This window comes from Bubalus bubalis, chromosome X (assembly GCF_019923935.1).
Source record: "Bubalus bubalis isolate 160015118507 breed Murrah chromosome X, NDDB_SH_1, whole genome shotgun sequence".
Taxonomy (NCBI): Eukaryota; Metazoa; Chordata; class Mammalia; order Artiodactyla; family Bovidae; genus Bubalus; species Bubalus bubalis.
The window spans coordinates 140,706,830-140,717,850 of record NC_059181.1 but is presented as its reverse complement, the minus strand read 5'-3'; the positions used below and the strand labels follow the sequence as shown (position 1 = coordinate 140,717,850).

The window sequence follows — 11,021 nt, the reverse complement described above, 5'->3', positions numbered from 1 at the left end:
ATCCTCTTCAGGGATAAATCTGGATTTAATTCCCAGTTAGCCTCATCAAACCACACAGGCAAGTTTCCTCAGTCTTCTAGTGTTCTGGTTTAAAAACCCTATGGGTGTTCCTTTAGTTCCATTCTGTCACCTAGGCTTAGAGTGCGATGATCTGGGGAGGCTGTGGTGAACATGACAAAGAGGAAATGCTGTGAATCAGTAATGTCCTAGGCGGCAGAAATAGCTGAGTACAGTGACTAATACATAGTAGCTGCTCAATAAATATTGTTGCCAGAGTCCTTTGATACCAGCCGTGAAGTAAGTCAGAAAGAGAAAGACAAATACCATATGATTTCACTTATATGTGGAATCTAAAATATAACAAAAAGGAACATATCTATGAAAGAGAAACATTCACAGAGAGCAGACTTATGGTTAGCAATGGGTATTGGGGTTATGGTTAGCAATGGGTATTGGGGGTGGGGGAGGGAAGGATTGGGAGTTTGGGATTAGCAAACTACTATATATAGAATGAATAAACAACAAGGTCCTACTCTATAGGACAGAGAACAATATTCGACATCCTGTGATAAACCATAATGGAAAAGAATAGGAAAAAAAAATCTATGTATAACTGAATCTTTGCTGAACAGCAGAAATTAATGCAACATTGTAAATCAACCATCAGATCAGATCAGATCAGTCGCTCAGTCGTGTCTGACTCTTTGCGACCCCATGAATCGCAGCACGCCAGGCCTCCCTGTCCATCACCAACTCCCGGAGTTCACTCAGACTCACATCCATCAAGTCAGTGATGCCATCCAGCCATCTCTTCCTCTGTTGTCCCCTTCTCCTCCTGCCCCCAATCCCTCCCAGCATCAGAGTCTTTTCCACTGAGTCAACTCTTCGCATGAGATGGCCAAAGTACTGGAGTTTCAGCTTTAGCATCATTCCTTCCAAAGAAATCCCAGGGCTGATCTCCTTTAGGATGGACTGGTTGGATCTCCTTGCAGTCCAAGGGACTCTCACGAGTCTTCTCCAACACCACAGTTCAAAAGCATCAATTCTTCGGTGCTCAGCCTTCTTCACAGTCCAACTCTCACATCCATACATGACCACAGGAAAAACCATAGCCTTGACTAGATGGACCTTTGCTGGCAAAGTAATGTCTCTGCTTTTGAATATGCTATCTAGGTTGGTCATAACTTTCCTTCCAAGAAGTAAGCGTCTTTTAATTTCATGGCTGCAGTCACCATCTGTAGTGATTTTGGAGCCCAGAAAAATAAAGTCTGACACCGTTTCCACTGTTTCCCCATCTATTTCCCATGAAGTGGTGGGACCGGATGCCATGATCTTCGTTTTCTGAGTGTTGAGCTTTAAATCAACTATACTTCAATAAAATTAAAAAATGTAAGTATTATTTATTCTTATCACTAAAAAAATAAAAGAAATTAGGATGTGGGAATTCCCCAGCCATCCAAGAGAGGTTAGGACTCGGCTCTTTCACTGCCAAGGGCCCAGGTTCAATCCCTGGTCAGGGAACTAAGATCACACAAGCCTCATGGAAGGGCAAAAAAATAAACAAATAGAACACTAAAGAATACATATATATAGTAACCTTCTAGAATCACAGTCTCTCAGAATGACCAGTGTGATCTCCCTGGAGCCAGCATCCAATGATAAGCTAAAAGTGCTCAGAATTACCACCCAGAGATTTTAATCCTGTCCCCTGGTACTACACAAAGCAGCCAAACCCTTCCACTTGATAAGGATTTGAAGACAGTCAATGGAGCCTCTGCAAATCCTTGGTTCCTTCAACCACCCTCCACGTGACACTCCTTCCACTCAATAACTTCATTGCCCTCCTGTGGATTCACCGAAGTCCCTGTTATGTCCAGAAGTGGGTGCATCCTCTGGAGGGGACTTACTCTGCTCCTTCCTCTGGATGTTATGAGAGCGTGCTGCATCTCTCAGCACTCACATGGCACTGTTTGCCCTTCTTTAATCTGTGGTTAGCTCAGACCCCCCCCCCCAAGATCTTTTTTATATGATCTCTTGTCAAACTGTCTCCTTCATCTGAAAAACGTACAACCAAATATTTATAAACTCTGTACTGCACTTCATGTGGGTCCCACTTTTTAAGGTCTGATTCCTGGAGGAAGATGCCATCAAATTCTTCTAGGCCAGAAAACCTAAGTCTAAATGGTAAACCTTCAGTGAAGTATTCTTCCACAACCTTAGTTTTTTCCTACCTCACATATTTTTATCTATGTGTGCAACCCCATGGACTATGGCCTGCCAGGCTCCTCTGTCCATGGAAATCTCCAGGCAAGAGTACTGGAGTGGGTTGCCATTTCCTCCTCCAGGGGATCTTCCCAACCCAGGGATTGAACCAGTGTCTCTTACATCTCCTGCATTAGCAGGCAGGTTTTTGTTTTATTTTATTTATTTATTTTTTTACCAGTAGCGCCTCATGGGAAGTCCATTTTCATCTATATAAAACTTAAATAAGGATCATTTCTACAAACTATTAGGCTTACTGGTTTAAAGATAGCATACATGTGTTCAGCAGAGTAACATTTATTTAGTGACTATCATGCACTGGACATTGTGAAGGGCTTTGTATACATTTAGCTCATTCCCTCTGACAGCTGAAGGATTGTTCTCCCAAGTTTATAGACAAGGAAACTGAAGCTCGAGAGACTCCACTGTTATTAAGGGGGAGAGGCATGACTTGAACCTAGTTCTGACTAATCCCAAAGACCATGTCCTTTCATTTAAGCCAGTGGCTCTTAACCATGGCTGCACATTAGAATCAGCTGGGGAGCACTCAAGCCTCCCAACACCCAGGCCCCACCCCAGCCAATTAAAGTGGAGTTCCTGGAGGTGGGCTCCAGGCAGGGGTAGGTTGTAAAGGCTCCCCAGGTGAATCTAATATACAGCAGTAAAACCACTGCTTTGTACCATGCTGTTTCCAAGGTATATTAGGCCAGCATAGATGTGAAAACAACTATTAGGCCCTCTGTATATTTGTAGCACTGGTTGCTTCAAAAAGCAAGTTATTTAAAGGCACTAACATCAAATGAATAGTGCTGGAGAGACAAAGCCTGCAGTCCCCTGTTCTGATGAGGGAACGAGGGTAGCCACCTATATTCCCTTGTAACTTCCCACCCCCTTGAAGTTTCCGCAGCTCATTTTTCTGAGTCATGTGCTTTCCCTGTTCACTGCATTCAGTTCTAGAAGCCCGCCTATCTACTGGGTGAGCAGACTACAGGTGAGTCCTAAACATTCGTAGCTGTGGTGGGGCATTTCTGTGTCTCCTTAATGTATGAGGACAAAAGTCTTGGGTTTTCTGTTTTGCCTTTCCCTTTCTGAGTAGGTTGTCCGAAATGGTGCCTGAGAGGTTTGCCTGGGGAATCAAGACTCTATATTCCTTCCTGTTCCCCTCTGGTGGGTCCTTTTATGATGTTTGCAAAATTAGGAACGGACATGATGCGACGGGGAAAATAATTCGTACATTAGCCGGAGGTGCAAATCCCCAAAGAGCCCATTGCCAAACTAAGAAAACTCCAAGTTACTGGGAAGCTGTAAAACCTAGCACTGCGAGAACAAAGGGCCCAGGCATATGGAACAGCTTATCAGAGGCCGGGCAACAGAGCCCGTGTGAGAACAGCGCTGGCTCGAGAGAGAGACACCTAGGTCTGTTCAAGGAGAGGTCAGGAAGCGTTGGGGATGGAGAGAGGACTGAAAGATGTGATTAAAGTAAATCCTCCAAAGATGGAAAAGCTGGCCTCAATGGCTCCTTCCTGTGCTTAATACACTTTCTCGTTTTCCGGGGGGTGGGCGTGGGCACTCTGGGCCATTTGCTTCTTGCTTGTGGCTCCCTGTCCTTCCTCCAGCACTGGAAGACATTCTTTGCAAATCCTGGGTGTGTGTTTCCCCTTTTACAAGCAGTCAGGGCTCTGGGAAGAAAATGGATCTCTCTTCAAAATCATAATACCATCGTATAGGCAAAAAGGGCCTCTTCTCATAGCCTTCCCAGAGACTCCATTGTAATAACCCCTAAGTAGAAAGGGCTTCTGGGACAGTTTCCACACACACACATTGAGCACTGAGGAGAATGAAAGCAGAGACCCAATTTAGGTCTCTAAATACACATGTTCCCATGGACTGTGACGAAAAATGGGACTGAGTGGTTTTTTTTTTTTTTTTTTCTCTCTTTATCCTGTCTTTCCTTTCCTTTTTATTTTTTTGCCTTGAAGAGTCAGGTAATCTAATCTCCACAGACCTCCATTTTTCCTCAGTTTGCCTGGGCAGCAGACACCACTGAAGAGAGTTTTGGAAGATAAACAGAATGTGTCAACACATCCAAAATGTTTCCCTCACATGGCTCTCAGCTCACACTTCTTTCGAGCATTGGAGCCATGCGACATTTCCATGCAAAGAAAGTCTCAAAATAGCAAGCAGTAAACAGAGCCAGGGAGCCTGATGTAGCCCTGCCCCGTGCCAGCCCTGGGCCCTGCTCCCATCCACAGGGAAGCCAACTCTTTCCCTCCTCAGACAGCCAAGCCAGGCTACACGGTCAGATAATCAATGACAGGTGTCACGCCCCATAATAAACTTGAAGGAAACAGACAGACACATATAGAAACCTCCAGGCTTGACTGCTGCAGGAGCAGCGTTGACTGGCACCTTACAAAGAAGCCCTACACGTGGGCCTGGATCATTCCATCCCAGGTGCCCTTGGATCAGCAAGGAAGGTGAGAGAGCGGAAGGGGCCCCAGGAACTGCTCGACTGGGGAGGCTCTAGCCAGCAGGGACTGGGCCGAGACACCGGCAATGTTTATTCAGCTTACAGCTTTCATTTATCCTAAGTCATTTCAATGAGTTCAAGGAAAGAAATCATTCTACTGGATTGAGTCCATCCCTAAATATTTGGGACACACGCTGAAAGGTTAGAAGCAAACTCCTGCAAAGAAATGATTGCTGGAATGAGGGAGTTGGCTACCAGAGGAGGCCTGGGACGAAGGCCAACCATGACCCGGGAGGGAATCAAGCGCAGTGAAACGATCCATGAAGTTTCTTGGCATTTTCAAGCACTCCTGGAAAGAGAGTGGCTCATCAACTTCACTGAAGAATCTCTGAACAAATAGCTCCACTGTCTCTGGGTTTCCTGGCCTCAGAAATGGGCTGGGCAACTTGACTGAACACTGGGAAATGAACATTTTGAGTCTGGCATCTGAGGCTTTCTACTGGGGTTCAGGGTGCTTCAAACAGCTTGCCGTGATCTTCAAGGTTACCCAAGTGCCAGGCAGAGCCCCAGGAGAACAGGTTTTCTCAGCCCTACCTGGACCTACATCTCTTGGCCTCTCTTGTTGTGTAGGGATGGATTTGAGTCAAGCATGTCCTTTGTCTTGAAAACAACAAAATGAAAAACCAAACCTATCAAAACTACTCCAACGAGGCGGTGAATAATTTTCCAACAAAAACTTCCTGAGAAAAAGAGAGAAGGGACTAATAGAGTCAGCATCCTATTAGACTTAGGCTTCCCTGGTGGCTCAGATGGTAAAGAATCCACCTGCAATGCAGGCAGACCAGGGTTTGATCCCTGGGTAGGGAAGATCCCCTGGAGAAGGAAATGGCAACCCACTCAAGTACTCTTGCCTGGAGAATTCCATGGACAAAGGAGCCTGGTGGGCTACAGTCCATGGGGTCTTAAGGAGTCAGACATGACTGAGCAACTAACACACACATTGTTAGAATTAAGGGTCAAGAGCAAATTTCCTGTTTTGGAGAGCTTGGGCCACACTTTTGGGCTTCGTTTTCAGAAACTCAGCACCAGCAAGAGGAGGTGGTGAGTACTTGCCGTGGGAGCTCTCCGCCAACAATCAGGGACCCAGGCCCGGACCCTGGATCCAGTCCTGGAGGCCAAGGTGGAGCCTGCTACAAAGAATGGACTGGAGTTGCTACAAAGGGGAACAAAAAAGGGGGTTGGAGAACGAGGACAACCTGGATGCCCACCACAAACCAGGGTAGAGGCCAGGACGTGTGCGAGACACAAAGCTGGAGGGGCTCCACAGACACCGGGCCCTTCAGGCCTGGCTCTGCTTCCCAGGCCCCTGGCCCTGTCTGTGGAGAAAGGGTGCCGTGAAGGAAGGATGCACCCCTGGTGAAGACAGTCACATCACCCGCACATTATAGCACATTGTATTTTTTGAAGCATATACTCCTGCTTCCAAGAAAGAGATCACAGTTTCATTTGTGGGAGCAGTACCCCCAAAGTACCCAACAAAAGACCAGAAACGAAGAGGCAGGCACAAAGACCTCTCACCAACATTCCTTCGAGCAAAGCAAAGCATTACCACGGGGCTATTTTCATGGCAAGAGGCTCATACGCACCTTTAATCCTGAAGAAGCAAGATGAAACACCCTACAATCTCTGTTTCAAATCCATGTTTAAATTTTACTTTAAATGTTTTATGATAAGGGATACAAAGTCTTACTTAATGTACCTTCTAAGGATTTCTTGTCCTGAAGCAATTTGTAAATGTTGCAGGGTGTCAGAAGTCGGTTTCAGTGCAGAGAAGAAGCTGTGTTCTGAAATCCCAAGGGGCACAGGGCTAGGAGGAGGCCCTGGGGCCATCTGATGGGAAGAGGAGGTTTCTCATTGCCCTGGAGTCTCCCCAAGAGTTTATTACTTAAGATTGGGAAACCTTGGGCAACAGGGCTTTGGGATTTCATCTCAAAATCCTCTAGGCAGCAGATTGCTCACTTCGGGATGCTGCTGTGTGTTAACAAGGGATGGGTTAGAGCGTCTGCAGCAGATGCAGGGCGAAGCATGAGCAGGTCCTAGCCTCCTTAGAGGTAAGCTGAGAGTGCTGGGCCCAAATTGGAGTCAGCAAACTTTTTCTGGGAGGGACTAGCTAGTTAACAACAGGAAATATGGATCACATATGGTCCCTAGCATATTCTTTCTTTTCATTTTTTAAACAGCTTTACTGTGATATAATCTGCATATCATGCAATTCAGCCATTTAAAGTATATCATTTAGGGACTTCCCTGGTGGTCCAGTCATTAAGACTACATACTTCCACTGCAGATGGCATGGGTTCGATCCCTGGTCTGAGAACTAAGATCCCACATGCCATGGGGTGTGGCCAAAAATTTAAAAAACAACTATCATTTAGTGGTTTTCTGTGCATTCACTGTGTTGTACAATCATCACTATAATAATTTTCTTTTCATGTTTATCACCACAAAATGAAACAAACCTGTATCCATTAGCCATAATTCCCTTTTCCCCATCATCCTAAGCTCTAGATATGTTGGCCTATTCTGTTCATTTCAGACAAATGGAATCACAAAATATGTGTCTGGCAAATGGCTTCTCTCACATAGTATAGTGTTTCCAAGTTCATAAATGAGGAACATGTATCAGGAATTCATCCCTTTTTTTGACCAAATAATACTCTATTGTATGGATATTCCATACTTTGTAATTCTTTCCTCAATGGACACTTGGATTAGTCCCTCCTTTGGGTTGCTGCTAATAATGCTGCTACGACATTCCTATACAATGTCTGTATGGATCTATGGATATGTGTATTCAATTCTTCTGGATATATACCTAGGGTTGGAATTGTTATGCCATAACAGTAACTTTATGTGTAATCTTTTGAGGAATTTCTGTATTTACGAATTGATGGCACCATTTTCCCATTGCACTAGCAATATATAAGAGTTCTGATTTATTCACAGTTCTCACCAGCACTTGCATTTGTCTTTTTGATCATTACCATCCTAGTGAGGGGCTTCCCTGGTGGCTCAGTTGGTAAAGAATCTGCCTGCAATGCAGGAGGCCTGGGTTTGATTCTTGGGTTAGGAAGATCCCCTGGAGGAGGGCATGGCAACCCACCCCAGTATTCTTGCCTGGAGAATCCCCTTGGACAGAGGAGCCTGGCGGGCTGCAGTTCATGGGGTCAAAGAGTCGGATATGACTGAGCGAGTGAGTGTGAAGTATGATCTTGCTGTGGTTTTAATGTGTATTTTCCTAATGACTCTTGATGTCAAGCATCTTTTCAAGTTTTTTTTGCATCAACACTCTATCAAGAGAGTGTAAAAACTACAGCCATACCACCCTGAAGTCACTGAATTTCATCTGATCTACAAAGCTAAGCAGGGTTGGGCCTGGTTGGTACTTCAGTGGGAGACCACCTGAGAATTCCAGATGCTATAGGCTTAAAAAGCAAAACTAGACTTGGCATCTATCCCCAAGCTAATTTTAAAGAATTCTGGACGATCCCTGGTGACCTAGTGGTTAGAATTCTAGATTTTTTACTGTCGTGGCTCAGGTTCAAGCCCTGGTCATGGAACTGAGATCCAGCAAGCCATGTGGCATGGCAAAAAAAAAAGGTGCTCCAATAAGAAATCTGGAACTCTTGACATAAATGGAAAAATAGAAAGTTTCAGTGAAGAAAAAGAAGATGTAAATAATGAAATAGACATTTAGGGGGGAAAAAGTGTGGGAAAAAAATAACTCACATATGGGAGAAAACATTTGTAGATCATATATTTGATGAGGGTTTGATATCCTGAAGGATATTAAAACTAATACTCAACAAAAAGACAAACATCCTAATTGAAATGAGCAAAGGACTAGAATAGACATTTCTCCAAGGAAGATATATAAATGGGTTATAAGTACATGAAAAGATGCTCATCAATAGTCATCAGGGAAATGCAATTCAAAACCACAGAAGATACCACATCATACCCAGCAGGATGGCTATAATTTTTAAAATGGAAAATAGTAAGTGTTGGCACAGATGTAGAGAAACTGAAACCCTCATAGATTGCTGGTGGGACTATAAAAAGATGGAGCCTCTGTGGAAAATAGTTTGCTGGTTCCTCTAAAGTAGTATTGCCATATGATCCAACAATTCCACTGCCAGGTATATACCCCCAAAGAACTGAAAACAGGAACTCAAACGTATATTTGTACACCCACATTCATAACAGCATTGTTCGCCATAGCCCAAAGGTGGAAACAACCCAACTGTCCATCAGCAGGTGAATGAATAAAGAAAATCCATACAATGAAACATTGTTCAGTTTTATACAGCAATGAGGTTCTAAAACATAGCTGCAACTTTAGATGAACTTTGAAAACATTATAAATTATATAACCAGACATAAAAAGCTTATATGGTTCTGCTTATATGAAATATCTAGAATACATCAATTCATAGAGACAGATTAGTTTAGAGGTTACCAGGGACTGGAGGGAGTGGGGGATGGGGAGTTATTGCTTAATGGGTACAGAGTTTCTGTTTGGGGTGATGAAATATTTTTAAAATGATAGCTGTATAACCCTGTAAATGTGATTAATGCTATTGAATTGTACACTTAAAATGGCTAAAATGGCAGTCTATGTTATTTTGAATTGCAATAAAATATAGTAAAAAGAAGTACTATCTTTAACCCATATATAGTGAATATAATAGTAAAAATGATTTGGGGGGCTAAGAAGCAAGTCCTTGGGTCAATTGAAATAAGGATTTCCAAACAAAGAAAGGAGAGGAAAGTGACCCTAATTATCAGGAAAACAAGAACTCCATTTGCAGGAGGAGAGAACAGAAGCCTCCTGGCTTGTGTGGGACCCCTGAAGACCGTCAGTCAGGAGGAAATGCTTCAAGCACAAACATGCATGGGGTCTTTCAAGGGCACCCAGTCCGGTGTTTGGGGACCTTGCCCTCAGTCCTTTTGACAGAATGGCACTGCAAAACTTAAAAGTTAAAGCTACCAGGATGCCCAAACATGACTTGTGAGACGAGACCAGTAAAAGCTGGCTGAGAGCTGGCAGTAATCATGGTGGGGGCAGGAGGGGGAGGTTCCTGCTCTTAACTGATCTTAGGAGCTGCACAAGAAAGCATTCTCAGGAATACAGTAAGACAATGGAACTGCGGAGTACAACAAATCCCCATGGCCACACAAAGAGGAATTTGAACCTCTCAGGACCCCGGGACAGTCAGAAGTCCAGGGGTTAGAGATCCAGATCTGAGATTGGGTGGGACTCAGCCATATGCTCTAACCACGCATTGAGTCTATGTACTGGACGAGCCAGCACCTTTGCCAGTAGGCGTTTTGTGAACAAGGTTGGCACCTGGTTACCACTCAGGTCCTGGACTATCCCATAGTCTAAGGTGGCCTGGACAAACAAGAGTTTCTCTATTCATTTTCATCTGTCTCGGATAAAACGTGCACCTTTCCATTGGGCTCATCAGACCAAGTGAATCCGAGTCCGTGTGCTCCTCCCCCTGATCCCTTAGCTTTACCATCAGTCAGACTCCACCACTTAGATGCTCACACCTGTCTATTTTGGGCTGTGCATATCCTGGGGCCAGTTTTTGCAGTACCAATGGATATAAGGCACTTTTGGACAAAATTGATATTTGTTGTACATTCTCTAGGTCTTCTTTTCTTTTTTTTGGCCATGACATGCAGCTTGAAGGATCTTAGTTTCCCGACCAGGGATCAAACCCCAGGCTCTCAGCAGTCAAAGTACCAAGGCCCAACCACTCAACCACCAGGAAATCCCTAGGTCTCCTAATTTGAGTCTTATGCTTGCTGAGTCAAATGCTTGCCTGAATGAGTTCCTGACTTTCTCTCTTGTCCCTACCTTGTGGTCCCCAAGAACTACTTTCCATTTCCTTCTCCTTTTCATTTTGGGAAGGGTTCCAATATACCCCTCTGCTTTTTCTCATGGCTTACGCTCAGCACCAGACTGGTGTGGACCCTGACCCGGGCTCTCTGGGCTTTGCCCCACTGTACATGCTGTCCTGGGCATTTTGAACTCTAGTTCACCCCCCTGCTCCAGCAGCCCAGCTCCAATTCAACTGAAAGTCTGATCTTTCCCAACCCATTCAATGATCAGCAGTTGCCTATGGTCCTAGCTCTGAGAGAAGCTAGTCCGTGACCAGTGATTGAACCCAGGCCCCCTGCAGAGGAAGCACAGAGTCCTAACCACTGGACTGCCAAGGAA

The 11,021-nt window shown here is 44.6% G+C and overlaps 1 pseudogene; it reads left to right on the top strand.

Annotated features, from left to right (window-relative positions):
• Positions 1-8,100: 8,100 nt before the first annotated feature.
• On the top strand, positions 8,101-8,219 carry LOC112582367 (annotated as a pseudogene).
• Positions 8,220-11,021: the final 2,802 nt, after the last annotated feature.